General features: G+C 40.4%; 1 protein-coding gene across 6 annotated transcripts in view; it reads right to left on the minus strand.

Annotated features, from left to right (window-relative positions):
- Positions 1 to 17,829, minus strand: part of SSH2 (slingshot protein phosphatase 2) — a 253,143-nt gene that overhangs the window by 83,309 nt on the left and 152,005 nt on the right. The gene's annotated exons all lie outside the window — the stretch shown is intronic.

The raw sequence follows: 17,829 nt of genomic DNA on the forward strand, positions 1-17,829 counted from the left end.
CTCAGAAACTGGAATTGCAAGAAAATAGGAATAGAGTGAACATATTGAGAAAAAATACAGCTGTCTTTGAGAGACACTGAAACAGGGACAGAGAGATAAAGAGACAGAGAAAATCCCAGTAACCACCAGATGCCCAAGGAGACCCCCGTCCCCAACTGTCAAAAAAATGGAGTACATCTAAAGAATGCAGTAAACATACTTCTTAGTTATAACAAGCAGAAATCTGTTTATCTTCAGTCAAAGGAAACTGAACGTTGCAATTATGAACATTTCCACTGTAGGAAAGATAAGCAGATGTTGGATGTTTTCCCAAAGCTTTTCTAGTATCCCCGAAGAGGCCAAGGGAATCTGCCTTACATTTCAGCTAGAGTTTTACTGTTAATACTGAGATGGCAGCACTTGGAGGGATGATCTTCTTCCCCCATGAGTTTTGCATCATCTACAATGAAGTTACTTCAACAACACAGTCCTGGGGGCTATCAAAAATACAGTTTGGATATCCTGGACTCTTTCTTTTTGTACATATTCTTTCCCCAATATCTATTTCCAAATTAATGGTAAAATAAGTTGTGGAGATTTTTAAGATGTTTCAGTCCTCTTTAGCTTTCACAAAAAATTCTCATTGTGCTGAGAAAATGAAATATTCTCCTCAGGAGAAAACCCTTCAACATTAAATAAATAAGTGTATCTTTTATTGGGTGACTAATCTCTCTCAGTGATAAACCAAACTAAGTTTTCTTAAGGTTTTATGCAAAAGCCCGCAAATTTTGGCCAAGACCAAACAGGCACTGGATTTAGGCCTAAATAAATAACTATGAGATGGCAGGATGAGAGAATTGGTGCAGAAGATGGAACTTCATACATACGCTGCTGAAAATTCACATCTGTATTTAGTGGACTATGGAAATCAGAGATGGCAGCAAAGAATGCTTTAATGGGAGTCCTATGGCCCCCAACTGTGTACAACCCAAAGCCTCCAGTCTGTGTACTGCTCTAAAAGCCCAGAATGGGCGCAATGAGACAGGACTCCCTAACCTCCCAATAAGCTTCACAAAGAAGTCAGCAGTTCCATAAGCACCTGCTTTAAATGCAATCAGCAGGGCCTCTTCTGAAGCATAACATGGCAACTTTTTTTTTCTGGGAAGATCATTTGTAACTTTAATTATTTCTGCCTCCTGGATATGGTTCAATGTACCACAAGTCTTTCACCCCCAATATTGTTTCTGTTTATCTTCCACCACACAGCTTGTGAACAGAAGCCCAAGCACACAGAAGCATCTTGGCCTCAGTGGAATATTTCAAGTCTTATTTAAGCAACTGCCATTCTTGGAATGCTTCTTTCAAGATTACAAGTGAAAGGGAGTCAAAAGGCTAGGGAGTTCTCCCCATCAGAGAGAGAGAGAAAATGTTTGCTTGAATGCATCCAGTATTTGAGAGATGGTGCTATGGTTAAGGCATGATAAATATGTTTAAAATGGATCAAGAAATCTTACTGGCAAGCTCAGGGAGCCTGAAGAACGAACATAAAGTTTTCTGGTTTCCAGTAAAATTCTAAACAGTCTAGAGAAACTTGTGAGCCTCAAAAAAGGAGAGATGAGTGGTTGTAATACAACACTCCAAGAAATTCACTGCCTCAAACAAATTCACTAAAGTGAATATCACTAAAGTGGATATCAAACTGACTTAATTTAAAATTTTCATTAATATGTTTTTGTATCACCTTCATTTCCAAATATCTCCCTAACCTCTCTCCTCCTTCCAAACAGAGTAATTTGATCACTTATAACAAAGATCCAAATGAGAGAGAAAGAAGCAATTCAGAAAAACTGACAAATACACATAAGGCTGACCATACATGAAAATTTCAATGCCCATAGACTTCTTACCTCTACAAAGGAAAGGGGAACACGTTTTTTCCTCTTTTTCTAGGCCAAGCTTGATCGTTATAATCACCTATCAACTTGACTTTAAAGAGAATTGATGATGGGATAAGGGCATCACATTTAATTTTAAACTCATCAAAAAACATGAGGCAAATAAAAGTTTACTAGTTTCTTTTCTCCCCTAAAACTTTTGGCTCTGCTACTTAAAAGTATACCAGAGGCAGAATGGTCCCTCACCCCATCCACAGCGAAGGCCAACTGAATCTAAGACAACAAAAGAAAGGGGATGATAATGTACAGTACATCAATGACTCTGAGTGAAAGATCCAAATGCAATACAAAGTCCTCTACTATGGGGACTTTTGATTCATACTCAGTAGTACACAAAAATATTTTTATAGCAAGAGAATTTTTGCAATGAGTAAAAGCCAGTTTGTAGTTATAGAGATAATTGGAGGATACAGCTGTTATTTGCACCCTTACAATTAATGTCCCTTTTTCCCCTTTCCTTCTCCCATCCTAAAGCTGGCCAAATGGCTTAATTAGATCTCACCTAATTGGCTTTCCACGCTGACACTCACAAAAGGACCTGATAGTCATGGTTCATTTTGGTCTTCTGACTTGCTTTCTGCAATCTCAAAGTAAATAGGGCAGCATTTCTGCAGGAGCCATCTCTGGAGCGAACATCACTCTACTAACAGATTCAATTAGTTCACCCCATTTAAAGAAAGCTTTGCTTCCTTTCTCTTCCTGCTGTTAAAGTTGTCATTGGTTCTTTTTTGACTGTGGCGCAAAGATGGCTGATGAACTGAACATTTCCCAGGCTGCAATTGAGTGTCGATGCCTGTAGGCCCCTTCTCAAAGCCATGCTGACCCCACACTAGTCCCTTCTGACCTTAGGACACCTTATCATTTCCACTTAGTCTCCAACAGACATCTACACAGGCTGACTACTGATGTCAACCCTTCAGTGAACAAAGGCTTGTTATGGAAAGAAGGGGAACAGAGGCTTGAGATATCATCAGAAAGCACTGTTCTGAACTCCTCCTGTGTTGCAGGCATCTCTAATTTTCTAGCAGCATGTCCAGGACTGTTGTCATTATAAAAAGTGAAACTTCCCCCAAAAGCACTTTCACTGACCATCACTTATAAAGTCTTCAGGTGGGCAGCAAACAATAAATACCACTTTACGGCAGGAGCCTTGGCCAGTGCTGAAGACACTAGGCTAGAAACAACACTTTCTTCCTGCCTCCTTCTCTGATGTCTATCCCTAGTGCTCTAGTGTTTGTTCCTTGTCCAGTCCCGCTGGTGGCATCAAGAGTTAAAGCAACTGCTGGCCCCTGGCTCGGATAAATGCATGCTGTTTTCTCCTTTTGGCCAGTATGACTAAAAAATTTTCAAAAAAAAGATTCTGGGCTTCAAAAATTTATAGCTTTCCATCAGTCTCTAAGAAATGCATAGTAACTAAGAAACAAACACAATTATTTGTACTGTAAAATTCTTGGACACACAGGGTAAGAAGAAAACTTGATAATATGAGCCACCATTTGTAATAAAAAAATCAGTGTCATGTACCTCCTCCTTCCCCTTAGATAACAGCTTATTGGAGTTGGAGGGAACCTGATCTATTCTAGAACCTCATTTTACAGAAAAGGAAACTGTGGCTCAGAGAGACTGTGACTTGTCCAAGGTAATACAATTTGGAGATGGCAGAACTGGAACTAGAATCTTGGTCTCCTGATTCCCAGATCAATGATCTGCTTACTAATACCACACATTTAAAAAATGGATCCTTCAAATATGTTTTACATGACTGCACATGTATAAAATATCAAATTGTTTACCTTCTCGAGAACGGGGAAGGGGAGGGAGGAAAGGAGACGATTTGAAATTCAAAATTATAAAAGACTGAAAATTTTTTTACATGTAACTGGAAAAAAATAAAAATAAAAAATGGTCCTTAAAGTGAATGACTATACTAAGTGGTAAGCGTTGATGGCTAGCTGCTCAACAAGATGATGGTCCTGAGCTGGTCACTTTCTACTTCTGGGCCTTGGTTTTCTACTTGTGGAAAGAGGTTAGGGCTAAATGACCTTTAAGACCATTCTAACTCTGACTGCATGGCTCAAGGTGGTGAATATTCTAAAAGAAAATCTGACTAGAACATCAACCCAAAGCAACAAGCCAAGCTGTAGTCTCGGAAATAGGGCACTCTACTCCACATGGCTTTTCTTCCCTTGTGACCTAACCGACAGGAGCTGAGCAGAAAGGAGGCCCAGCACAATGAGGAGGAGGGAGGTCTGCCTCCCCAAGGACCGAAGCAGCTCTCTGGGGGGGGCGAGAGTGCTGAGTTCAAAGCTAAATGTATTAACCTGCACTTGCCTTTCTGCTTCTTAGAATTTTGAGGTTACTGTCATTTGAAAATAGATTATTATATACTTTGAAGTGTACATTTCACTATGCTGATCTTAAGTGCCAATAAAACCAGTTTTGTGAATGATTCACCCAAGATGAGTGTTCTTACCACCGGTATATAAGCATTATATACCTCTGATGTTTCACCACATCATGGAAGTAACCTGCTATGTATGGTGGAGGAGAGTACATATTCTGGCAGGGTCTACCAAGCTAAAAAAAGGTTTGGGAGTACTGCGTGCCTGGTGTATGAGAACCAGAGGCTTATCACCAGGACGGATGCAGGCTCACAATTTTTCTGGCCCAGTAATAGTTGAAAACCAAGTTACAGAAGAACTGTCATCTGTCAGAGTGGGTGTAGAAAGGATCTACACCAACATAATATCAGAGAGTTGAAGAAGAAAATCTATAATACAGGAAGGGCTGCCATAAAAATGGAGCAGCCAAAAGGAAGGTCTGTTCACTTTTTCCTCTGCTCATTTACAAGGCAGCAGGTTCAGGTATTAATAAGGTTCTATGATCGCATCCATTTGGACATTGCTTCCAACAATGCAGATGTGACCTCTCTGGGCCTGCCCTACCTCAGCATCTTGCTTGATCCTCCACCCAGTGGAAGGGCTGGGGGCTTTTTTCACTTTCTCCGGCCCTTGCAAGAAATCAAGAAGGTGCACGAAGGTCACTCCCTTGTTATCCCTTATTCTTACCACCTTATTCTCACCAGTGCCTCTTCTTCCATCACTTGTTTTCCTAATGACAGTTTACCCTAAGTCTTTTCAGAAGCTCCTTATCTGTCACAGTCTGCCCCCATTGACCAGTTGCCTCTCCACTGCCCTCTGTGATGATAATCTTCGATTCTTCTCCATGTCTCACAGCCTTATTAAAAAAAACCCAATAAATTAATGTCATTAAAAAGACTGGTCTTTGCCGCTGATTAATGTTTGGGATCATTAAAGGAGCTCTGTAAAGTGCTAAACATAACCTGGCCCACTATCCCCTTCCTGTTTAACTTAGGACTTACTTGTATAAGTGAATGAATAAAGCATTTATTAGGCACCTATGCTGGAAGCACTGTGCTAAGGGCTGTTGTCCACACAACCGCATGCTATATAACTGGGAAACAAACATTCTTTATTAACTTTTCTTTTCTTATGTGGTAGTTAGGCCAAACACTTCTGAGTTAAGTTTAAGGATCTTTTCCATGAAGCTCTGAAATGTCCTTGGGCTTGATACAACTAGCATGATATCCTTTCCCAACTGAAGCTTCTGGAAGTCCTCCCCATCCAGTGGAAATCCTTCAGCGTGGCCTCTGTGCCGGATGCCTTCCATGAGGGTCTCTGGGAGTGCAAGACAGTGCTATACTAGGCCTGGATTCAGGAAGAACCAAGTTCAAATCTTACCTGTATAACCTCTGTCTGCCTGAGTTCCCTCAACTGTAAAATGCGGGTGATGATAAAAGCACCAACTTCTCTCAGGGTTGCTTTGAGGGTAAAATGAGATATTTGTCAAGAGCTTAGCATAGTGCCTGGCACATATTAGTTGTTCAATCTTTCCTTTCTCCATCCTTTCCTTCCTTCCTCTCTCTTTCTCCTTTCTCTCTCACAGTGGCAAATACCTTTGTGGAAAATAAATCTCCTTATTTCATGCCTCCTTGATGTTCATAATCAAAGAGTCATTGGCCAAAGTACATTTGTTATTACATTAAAAAAAACTGATGGATTTTGACGTGGATGGAAGATACCTCATTTGGAAGAGAGCCTTTAAGGTGGTATTTTGCTCTATATTAAGATAATTTTTAACAAACATTATCAACAAATAATAAGCAAAGTTGGAACTGGTATTCTTTAGATTGTTTAATCAATCATGACTGTGTGATGATAAAGGTACGGTCCACTGTGAAATCTCACTTGTAAAGTTTGTCTGTTCCTGACTTGAGATCTCATCAAGGATGCCTTCAATGTATGCACAGGATTTTCATAAAATGTTGATATTCTCCATGGATTTGAACCCAGGTCTTTGACTCTGTGCCCTCTGGCCCCTCCCCCGCCAGCTGCAGTCTTCTCATTAAGCATTATATAAATTGTTCTTATTTTGCGTTGCTTTTCTCTCTGCTTTATGAAGCAATGTTACTCGTAATTTTCCCTTGTCCTTTTTCATGAGGTTTTACAAATCAGCTTATACTCTAACCTGGGGTTGCCTTTGGCTGCCATCTCTCTCCACCTGGTAAGTCAGTCAAGAGTTTATTGACTAAGGTTGCTTTAAAGCTCTTTGGGTCCCTTTGTGATGATAGTTTATGCATAACATCTATTTAAGACTGATTTCCTTCTTTCATCCATTGCCATTTTTTATTATCAATAACATTTGAATAGCTAGAAATGAGTTGCTTCAATTGCATATCATAGTTTTTTCTCATTTTTATTCTTTATTCTAGCTTTGTACCAATGTTGATTTTTCCATTAAGAAGTTGGTGGTCCAGCTGCACGTAGATAGCTCATTTAGCAAACACTCTGACCTGAGTAACAAGTTATTTTCTATCTGTGAAAAAATACATGGTTTCCTTACTTGGCGCTTACCATGTCCAGTGGCAACCAATTTTTCTTCAAAGTATTAATAATGTAGAAACATGAGGTTTTTGTGTAATCCACAAGTTTGGGATCAATCGCATTCTTTATTCTTGACCTATACTTTTCAATCTATTTCTTACCAATCTTTCCTATTCTCACTTTTGTGTTCAAGTCACTCAATATAAAACTATACGTTGATTTCATCTGGAGGGTCTTAACAAGTTCTCTGTAAAATTTCTTTACTTTTTCACCTTCTGCAACAGATGCTAATACAGAAGCTACGATTATTTTCCTGGGCTTTTTGCAAATACTTGTTATGAGTCTTGTAATACAAGATGACCCAATGTCCCATGAAATGATGCTTCTGATTACTCTGGGGTGCACAATAAAACCAAATTTGCCAATTTCTTTATTTGCTTCTCTAAGGAAAACCTGAGAGTCACAATTCCATTTGGCTAAAATTTGTTTTTGTTTTCTGGTTTCGTTCATAGTCAGAATTACAAGATTGAAATGATTCAATTCCTTCTGTAGTATTCCTTTGAAACAGGACAGAGATCTCACATTCAGAGTCCAAATGACCAAGCTGCAGTTTACAAAATGGTCTATAATCTACATGAGCCTTAGTATCTTTTGCCTTGTTTTCCTCTATTATAATCTTTGCAGAAGCAGAAGAGGATGGCGCAAAACAGGCCCACCTGGATTTGTCTTTGTTTCATGGGTTGCCAGGGCCAAAGATCTATCACCAAGCAGCCGGCGTCTTGGGGATGAGTCTGTACTCCCGAGGCTGGACTGCAGACAGCATATCTGTCTGTTGCTAGAACCATATGGAGGTTAGAAAATTGTTATAGGTTTATATTTTACTTAAATGATAACCGTATCATAATGTGGTTACTAAGAATAAATCAAGAACAAAGTATAGACTAAGAAAAACCATATATTGCAGAAAACAGGAAAATGAATTTCCATGTTATCTTATAATCATTTCCAGACAAAATGTAAGTACGCACATGCTGGGATAAAATGACAAAGCTAATAGTTTGGGGACCAAAAGCTAACATGAAAACCAAGGCTGACAACCTTTCAACAAGCATCTGTCAAATGCCTAACGTGTGTAAGGCAAAAGAATGGACAAGTCTGAATATAGGAACAGAGATTACAAACTGGTTGCCATACACAGACCCAAGGACTTGCCATTTTTTAAAATTGAATAAGTTGTTATCTTAGGTTTTTCTATCACCTGTACTTCCCAATGGCCCAATTTCCTCATCCTTTATAGCAAAAGAAAAAGAAAATCAGTTCAGCAAAACTAACTAATACACTAAATAAGGCTAGCAGTACGTAGTCTTCTGTCCTCAAGTCTTTGCAAAGGAGGTAAGATGCACTTTCCTGTCTCAACATCCAAATCTCTAGCACTCTGTTCCTTCTGGTTACACTGTGGCAGTTGCTGCCTATTCTGTTTCCTGTTCAGATTACTTCACGTTGCATCTGTACATGCCTCTTCCTATGCTTTTTGGTATTCATCATTTGATTTCTTATAGTACATATGACATCACTACAACTTGTTTGTCCAAGTGATATTTGCCTATCTTGTTTTCAGTTTCTCACTACTATAAAAAGCATTGCTATAAATCTTTCAGCATATCTGGCCAGCAGGTAACATGTATTAAGGGTTTAACCTTGTGCCAGGCACTGCGCTAAGACTGGGGATACAAGTGCAAGCAAAAAGAAAAGATAGTCCCTGTCCTCCAGGACCTTAGTAATAAGAGAGGAAGGTAACAAAACAGAGAAGTGAAAGGAGGGGTGGGGAAGAGGAGGAAGGTCATCTTGGGGGAGCACCCAAGGCTAGAGACACACAGGCACAGGCAGGAGGAGAATGAAGCATGTTTAGCCTGAGTCATCCCCAAAATGGAGGCCCCCAGAAAGAAGACTGTGGTGGCAGAAGGGGGCTGGCATGCTGGAGGGAGGGAGGTCCCAGGGGTGAGAAGGCAGCTGAGTCATGGTGATGAAGTCAGGAGAGGGGAGAATGCCATACTGGAGAGGGAGCACCCAAGTTCTTTAAAGGGTACCTGCAATACAGAGACAGGACAAAAACAAACAAACAAAACCCTTTCCACTCTTGGATGAGAGGTGAGATGAGTAAGTTCAACACTGTGTACCTACTACATGCAAAATGCTGTGCTAGGCTCTGGAGGGATAACAGTGGTGACTAAGAAGCTGTCCAGTTCCCACAAGGGGCTTATACCCTAACAGGAATTATAAGGCTTGTACCTAAGTATCTATAATACAAAACAGAACACAACTGTAAATATTATGAAAGTTCTACAAAGGGAGATCTTTTCTGGCTGAGAGGGAGGAGACGAGCAAGGGAAAGGAAGCCTGTCAGAATACTGTAGTCGTCCAGATATACTTCTAATAAGTGAAAAAATAAAACCTAAATTGAAATAAAATGAAGTCTTACTTTGCTATTTCTATTTCCTCAGAAGACATAAGTTGCTTCAGTGATTATTTTTTTGTCTTAATAGATTATTAAGCTCTTACTCTGGCTTAGCATTTGAATACTCATAATCTTTGTGATATGTTGAATAACTACAGAGGTTGCCTGGGGTTTTTCTCAATCTGGAGAAGATCTCCAGGTTCCAATCACCTTCAATTAACAGGTGAACTGCTGACCACGTTCAATTAACAGGAGAACTGTTTTCTCAAAAAGGTTAGTTTATAAACTAAGGAGTTTCCCAGAGCTTTTGGAACCATTCTCAACTAAACTGAGCCATTAAAAGCATGACAACTGAGTGTTCTTGGCTCTCCCTCTCTCTTTCCCAGCTCACACCACCATAAATATTACCAGCACTCTGGGGAGAGAAAACCTGCCACATGATGCTAACATACTATCAGCCCAAACATGGGGCTGGGGGAGGGGGAAGGTGGCTTTCCATGGGGGGCCATGTTACTAGCAGAGGCCAAATGATGGCTCCTCCTACTTTTTACATGTAGTTTCAGACCAGTGCTATCACAGATTCAATAGTAACCGTCATAAAACTGGCAGCCATCCTCCACCAGCTTTGTGAGTGTGTAATATTTGCAAAGTAGGGGGTGGGGTGGGGTAGGATGACTGTGCTGTATACTTCCTGGATAAGAAAAACTCAGTGTAGATTGCAGACACACCTGGACCCAACTAGGGCAATTTCTCAGTGATCACTACCTATCTGCACAACTCTTCAGGGACACCACCTTCTTTCCCACCAGATGAAGGGCAGGAACTATTGGTGACACACTTACAATAATGCCATTTTCCCTATTAGGCAGGAGTCTTTTGCTCTCACTTTTCTACACATTTTTAGGAGGACCGTGATAACCTCAGGTGAACTGTGTACATAAAAGAAAGTCACTGTCCATCCCAGAATCTGGACCCATCTATAGATCGCCTAGAGCTGAGCTTAGGCCATGAATCAAGATTAGACAGAGCTAGGAGAATTCCAGTCATGTGAGAGTTGGGCCTGGGTCAAAAAGAAGTGGGGGTGGGAGCCTGGGGGTGGGAGCCTGGCTCACTCCAAGCTTGGTCCAAGGGGCCCTGGAGGGGTCCAGTCTGTTCACTCATTGTTTAAATCTGTTGTTTTAGTTGTCCTAGGAACACAAATCCTCTGAGTGTCAGTCCCTCCCCATCCCCAACCACACACAACTTGTGCAACTGAAGCTCCCCACAAAACCAAAAGGTTCATTAAAGCAGCAGCAGCACTAACAACAACAACATGAAACCAGAGTGGCTAGTTGAATAGCAAGGGGGCTTGGTCTGCTGGCTGTCTGTCCAACAAATCTAGGAACGTTTTCCGGAGGCCCAGCAAGTGACGTTTCTCTTGTGAGTGTTCTTCAGGGGTCCAGAAGAGCCATCTGCAGAACTGGTAAAGCAAAAGGAGAAAAACAGGAAGAGACCTCACTCTGCTCAGCCCTTATCGACACCAGCTGCTATTACAACACAATATACAAAGAGTCACAGAGAGGACAAGATGCTAGGCTCCCAGACCTGGTCAACTGCTTCTTGCTGGTCACCTACGGTGACTAATACTGCAGGAGAAGTTTCCTGCTCTGCACAGAGGAAGAAAAGGCTACTTTTGCATTTAACCCCTCATAACCCAGTACAGAGGGCAAATAATTGCCCCACTGAGAAATGTCAACTGAACCATTTAATTCACAGAATCTTAGATTTAGAGATCATCTAGTTCTTCTTCCTCCTCTAGATAGGAATGACTCCAACTACCTGATAAACGATTGCAGAGTTTCTATTTGAATATTTCCAGTCACGGGGAGCTTACTACCTAAATAAACAACCAATTTTAGTTGTGGACTTTCAGCTTTGACTGCTAGACAATGCCATTAGTTACTCCTCTATGAAACTCATATGAGAAAATGTATAATAATGTTGATTTTGATCTCTGAAAATCAAAACTGTTACATGAAAATAACTGGAATAGAAATGGTTAATCTTCACTAGAAAAGAGAGGCAGCCCAAAGCTTGCTCTATTAGGGTGAAAGGGGAGGTAATTTCTCTAACAGACAAAGTATACTCCAAATCTCCAGTAATGCCATAAATACAGGAGAGTCACACCCTTCTCAACACAAATTGATATAGCATATAGGTTATTTTTTCCCCAAGCAATGTGAAAGGAAAAAAAAAGTCCAAATTCACCTTTTGTTGTTTCAAACCTGCAGCCTATTTATAAACAGTTGGCTACATCCTTTCTGAATAGGCACGCCTAAGGAAGCTTTGATGTTCTTTGCACATTTCTTCAAGTTAAAACTAATTACATTAGGGGTAGCAACATCCTGCATCACCTAACTAAGCAAAAGAAAGCCTTTTCCTGGCGAACTTAACCCGTGGCTGTAAGCAATCCAGAAGCGGAAATCACTCTCTGCTTTTGGGGAAATCTGTGCGTGCATATGTTAGGGCTTGGCAGCTCAAGGTTACACATCTTCAATTCAGTTTAATATCTTGTCACTAAGAACAACATTTACATTTACCCACAAGTTTCAAAGAAGAATTCATAGCAGGGTGATCCCCAGAAGTATGAACCTAGCATTTATTCAATGGGTCCGAAGTCTTAAGAGACATCGAAATTTCTCTCTAATGATCTTGTTTTAGTTAGTCTCGAAAGTCAGAAGAATTTTCCAAATTTCAGGAGGGAATACAGGGGAAAGGTTTGATTAATAATAATACAAAGTCACACTCCCTCTCCCTCATTCATTCTTAGTATCAAGGGCATGAGTGTGGACAGTAGTATAAAAAGCACCAGGAATCAGCAGCTCTGGGCTCCATTCTAGTTGTGCGATTATCTGGGTGACTTTGGGCAAATCATTTAATTTCTTTGGGCTTCAGTTTGCACATCTGTGGAATGGGAATAATACATGACCTAGTTCTTTCAAAGTGTTTTGAGCTTATACCTATTAAAGTGATTTGTAACTATCAAGCATTATATAGCAAAAATGATTACTATCTAAGTGATTTATGCCTAGCCAGATCTACATCTATCAATAAACATTTTTTCTTGCCTTTCAGAATTTCACTTTTTTTTTTAAAATATTTTTTGGGGGGACGGGGGAGATGAGGTAGGGAAGGAGGAAAGACAAAATTCTCTACTGGATAAAGGAGGCGTACTCCAAAGGTAGGGCAGACATCATTTCCACATCTGTGAGGATTTAAGTCCAAAGTTTTAAATATGTACATAGTGCTGAAGATGAGGGACAGAGGGCACTAGGGGTATAGGGTGAGTTGGTCTTAGAGTTGGATAAATCTGGGGTCAGGTCCTGCCTCTGTGCTGACCACAACTTCCTCATCTCTCACGCTTCAGGCAACGCTGCTGAGCTGACCTAGACTGAGAAAATGTTTCCTCAGCTGAGAGGAATACATCCACGGAGAGCCCAAGTCTAAGCCCCATCCATGGCCCTGTGAGGCAGAAGATGAAAACTCTTGGCAAATGGTTATCTATCTAAGTAGGGATCTCCCAAGGCCTCCAGGCACACTCAGAGATCAAACAGTTCTTCTTGGGGCCCTTTACAAACCCCTATAATATTTATGGGAAACTCCAGTCAAGGTGGCCCCTCCAGTTTCCTTAGCAGAAGGATAACTGCCCATAGATGCCACTGTTGGCCTGCTGTTCTCCCAAACCAAGAGGCAGGCAAGCCTCATCTGTGGCTACTGGTGTCTTTTTGACAAGCCCTAACACCTTCCTTTTCGCTACACAACCACATTTTTTTTCCTTTGGTTGGTCTCTCAGATGAACCAATTAGACAACCGTGCAACATAATTAGGGCAGATATTCTTTTACTCTCTGCAACTGTCACTTAGTGTAAGTACCAACCAACATGTCATTTTGAAGCTACAAAGCTAAGGCTATCAATACATCAGGTATGATATTGTTATAGACACAAGGCATTTGCAAAGAGGAGTCCTTCAGCAGCTGGCCTGAGAACTTGCCACGTTCAAGCAGAGCTATACAAAATTGAAACCTCTTACAATTCATGCCATGGCTCTGGGCCTGTTTCCTCATCTGCAAAATCTCTCTGTGAGCTAAATCCAAAGAAATAATGTGAATTAACCTTGAAAAATAAAAAGCATTATAGGAATGCAAACATCTTGGTTATTTTTAATACGAGAATGAAAAGGTTGCCAGATCTCTACTTTCTTGAAAAGGAACAATTTGGAAACTCATCCCAACAAGCCCATCTGTTGTGATGCTCCAGGCTTTCTAAACTCCTGATGTACAGCTGCTAAGTCATCAAACACATTTATAAATGAAACCAAATAACTATGGACAAATATTTCAGGTCAAGGATAAAAAGGCTTAAAAGGAACCTCATTAACAAATCAAGTGATGTCTGGAGTGCAGAAATTCCAAGAGTTCTGCTGTAAGTTCTTCATAATAGGAACATTGTTTCAATTATAGCTTATGCCAGCATTTTATCTAATTATTCATGATCCTTGAACTTTCCAAATCATAAAAACAGCAACTTTATTTCTAGACAAGCCATGTCTGGCGGAGAGTAAGGGCAACCAGGTCCCTGCTTCGTGACCTCCTCTCAGGGAGTGTGTCTGCTCATTATATAACAAAGCAATTTCAATTTATTGGGAAGTTAAGATGTTTATTAGGTTCAAAAGTATGGACAGCCAATGGGATACAGACTTAGCATATTGTTAAAGGTCTTGGGGACTTTCCACCTTCTTAAAATTAGATCTGAGCACAAATGGGCTTCTTTCTTGTTGTATCTAAGCCTTATTAATAGTGTTGACACTTTCTTTGAGTCTGAGCACAAATGAAATGAACTTACTTCTAATACCCTTCATTGGTGAATGTCTAACCAAAATCAACTCCATGTTTTCTATTAACATTGATGTTTTACACAGTGACAGTGAAATCTGTAGTCTCTGAATTTAAAAAAAGAGAATAACTACTTTTTTTCCAGGAGGAAACGACTGAAAAAAGCTTCTCATCTCTAGGATTCAGCCATTCAGCAACTTAAAATCATCCACTCAGACTTAGAGCTGGAAAGTACCTTGGAGGAAGGATACTAAGTCTGACCCCCTGGTTCACATTGTCATTCACTAGTGTCCAACTTTTCATGACCCTGAGAACCAGAGAACACCAATACTGTCCATGAAGTTTTCTTGGCAAAAATACTAGAGTGGTTTGCCATTTCCTTCTCTAGTGGATTAAGGTTCAGGGACTTGCCTGGGGTCATACAGCTAGTGAGTGTCTCTGAATCCAAATCCGAACTCAGGTCTTCCTAACTCCAGGCCCAGCACTCTATCCACAGAGCCACAGGTCCACAGATATCACAAGATCTCCCAACCAAGGAGGTTAAGTAACCTTATCCCAGAGCACACAGGTAATAAACAGCAGAGCTGAGATTTGAATCTGAGTCTTCTGACTCCAAATTCAGTAAGTGTCTCACTGCATCATGTTTCATTTACCTCAATCATAGAAGTGAAAGAAGAAGAAAGCAGACAAGGCTCCTGAACAGCGGAATCAACCCACAAGCACTTAGACTCTGTGAGAGGATTGTATTAAGCACTGGGGATACAAAGCAAAATAGGAACAGTCCCTGACCTTGAAGAGCTAACCTTCTAATGGAGGAGAAAACATGTCCATAAATGAGGATGGAGGGAATGATACAAAATGAACTGCAAGGTAGTATTGGGAGAAGGAAAAGAACAGAATTAGAGAACAATGTCTATTAATAAAGCTTGTGTACGCACTCATCAAAGAAGCCCACCAAGAACCCATTTGCTCTTCTTTTACACACAGTTCTAATATTCTTGATTATCTAGTTTACAAGCCCATGGTAGATGAGAAGCAGAAAATTGAAAATGGGTGGAGAGAACAAAAAAGCCACGGTGGACAGTATTCGTTCTGTGTAAGGGTGAATCATTTAATACCCCTTCAAGTAGCCATTGTATTCTTAATCATTTGGCCTTGATTGAGAGGTTGAATTTGAGATCATCTGTTTAAAAAATAAGGAAATACGTAATGTGTTTCAAAAATGTTCTTAAACAAAATGGCTAAGTTAAAAAAAAAAGTTTTGATGTCTAAGACAATAAATCTTTGTCCTGTGAGGGTTCTGGTCAGAAAGTAGTCTCTTTTTAAAGGGAAAACTCAAGCACTGAAACCTTGAATTTGGATTTAGAGACCTGAGAGATCACTCTTTGGCTTCCACTTATGACCCTGGATGGCCATGAGCAAGTTATTTAACCTCTCTTGGGTCTCAGTTTCTACACCTGTAAAATGGGTGGTTTGAAACTGATGACCTCTAAAGTCCCTTAAGATTCTGTAACTTTCTTTTGATCTCAGTTTCTTCATCCCTAAAATAGGGGTGGGTGCTTTTCACCTCTAAATCCTATGAGAATGATCCCTTCACACTTCCCTGAATAGACTCATGACATCTCAAATGACAAAGTCCCACCTTTCTCTACCCAGGTTCCCTAGAACTGAGAAGCCAGTGAGTCACTTAGGCTAAGAAATCTTTCAAAGACAAGATACATAGGGCACATCTTTCACCAACCCATAGGAGTCACGCATTCAATGCTGTTTCTATGAGCAGTCAATTCATAGAGAGGAATCTTCATTCCTGTTGAAGTTTAGTGGATTAGGTTCTATGGGAAGAACTATGAAGGCCACTCTTGCAATGCATTTGTTCAAACTTTTTAAGGGGTTTATAAAGACTTACTTAATATCCTTCTTGCTGCTGGACAAGACATTCATGCCCAGTGAGTGGCACTCAAATGTTGACTCCAAAGGAGCAGTAGTAAAACTGAGGGCAGTTTCAATGAAAAATAAATGCCAAGAGAAAAGTCCCAAACAGAAGGGAACATATATGTATGTTCTTTTGAAGCTTGTTTTAGAATTTTTGAATTGCCTATATTTTTTGAAGCTTAGTCATTTTAGAAATAAGACAAGTCTTTCTTAGTAAACTGACTAATGTTTTTCAGTAGCAAGTCATATGTCAGCAGTTTATGATTATTCCTATAACTGCCAAATTACAAAAGTGACCTTGTAGGCTACTCAGGACATCATGTTGTATGTGTGTGAGAAGGCTAGAAAGTATAAATGCAAAAGTTTTCCTTTTTTCAAACTCAAACTTCCTCTTAAAAAAAAAAAAGGGAAAGTCCAGGCAGCTTTGCCACTTGGGAGTTTACGGATAATCCATGCATTCTCTTCTGTCTTGGGTCACCTTTTGGTTATTTCATTAGCACTTTCTCCACGAGAGACAGTGGCCAGTCAAATGAGTCTACTTGTCTCCAAAGTTGGTCAACGATGTGGTGGGAGGGGAAAGGGAGTTTGCTGGGTATAATAGATTATCTAAGATTTATTTTGATATTTTCCTTCATAACAACTATGTGTATATATATGTGTGTGTGTGTATCTATATATATATATATATGTCTGTAGATAGAGAGCATACAGAACTGTGGGGATTAGCTGTATCCGAATTAAGCCGATGCAGGGTTGACTAGACAATCAGAAAGCAGCTTTTCATAATCAAATTAAGTATTCTACTGCAATTTTTGCAAGGGATCCCATGTCTACCTTTCTAAAACACACAAAGCAGGCTCAAATGCTCTTAGCAGCAGTAACCCCCACTAGCCCATTTCCCTTATTTTAGGATCCAGCTTCAATATAGAGGGTTTCACTACTTGGATCTTTCCAACTAGTCTAGGGAAGATGAGAGCGGTTTGTATCTCACACACTGCTCAGATAGCTTTGGGTAACAATGGTGGGTTTGGACAAACTCTAGCAAAGCATTCAAGGTACAAGAGCTTGAACGTGGGCTTCTTTTTGCCGAGTTCAGGCATAACTTCTTCATTTCACTGAGTCAATTGTTGCCTCCGTAGGAGGCTCTAGGCTGCCTTGAAAACCACCGGTCCTGAATTGTCAGGAGCGCGCATTCTCAGCTACTGGTGATAAACCAAATAAACTCAGTCAGACTACTTAAGTCTAGTTCCCCAAAATAACTCCAGACCCAAACTCCTAAATCCTCTTCTGGAGATAGCACTGGGAGCTTGTCAGAGAGTCCAAACTTTACAAAATAATTGCTTCAGTCAACAGCAGGATTTCCACAACACTTTTCCGGGCTGGAAATACTGATGTTTAGGAGACTTCCCCCTTCACTCAGATCTCCACTTGGGGGGAGGGAAGACGAAAGGAATACTTGCATTTTAAGCTCCTACTAGGTGCCTGGTCCTGTGCTAAGCGCTTTATTTAATGTCATCTCATTTGATTCGGGCCCCATTACACACTGGCACTGCCCAAGCTCTCATCCTTTCGGCTTCTGCTATCCTAGAAAACAAGCTCCTGCTTTAAAGTTTCTTCGTCCTTGCAAAGAGTTAACTCGAGATTCTTACAAATGAAGTGTTTCTCGAGGTCTTATACCCTTTTGCTACCGCAAACGACCACCTCTAGCCCACCTTTTTCCATATCTTTCAG

Source organism: Notamacropus eugenii, chromosome 2 (genome assembly GCF_028372415.1).
Source record: "Notamacropus eugenii isolate mMacEug1 chromosome 2, mMacEug1.pri_v2, whole genome shotgun sequence".
In the NCBI taxonomy this organism is placed as follows: domain Eukaryota; kingdom Metazoa; phylum Chordata; class Mammalia; order Diprotodontia; family Macropodidae; genus Notamacropus; species Notamacropus eugenii.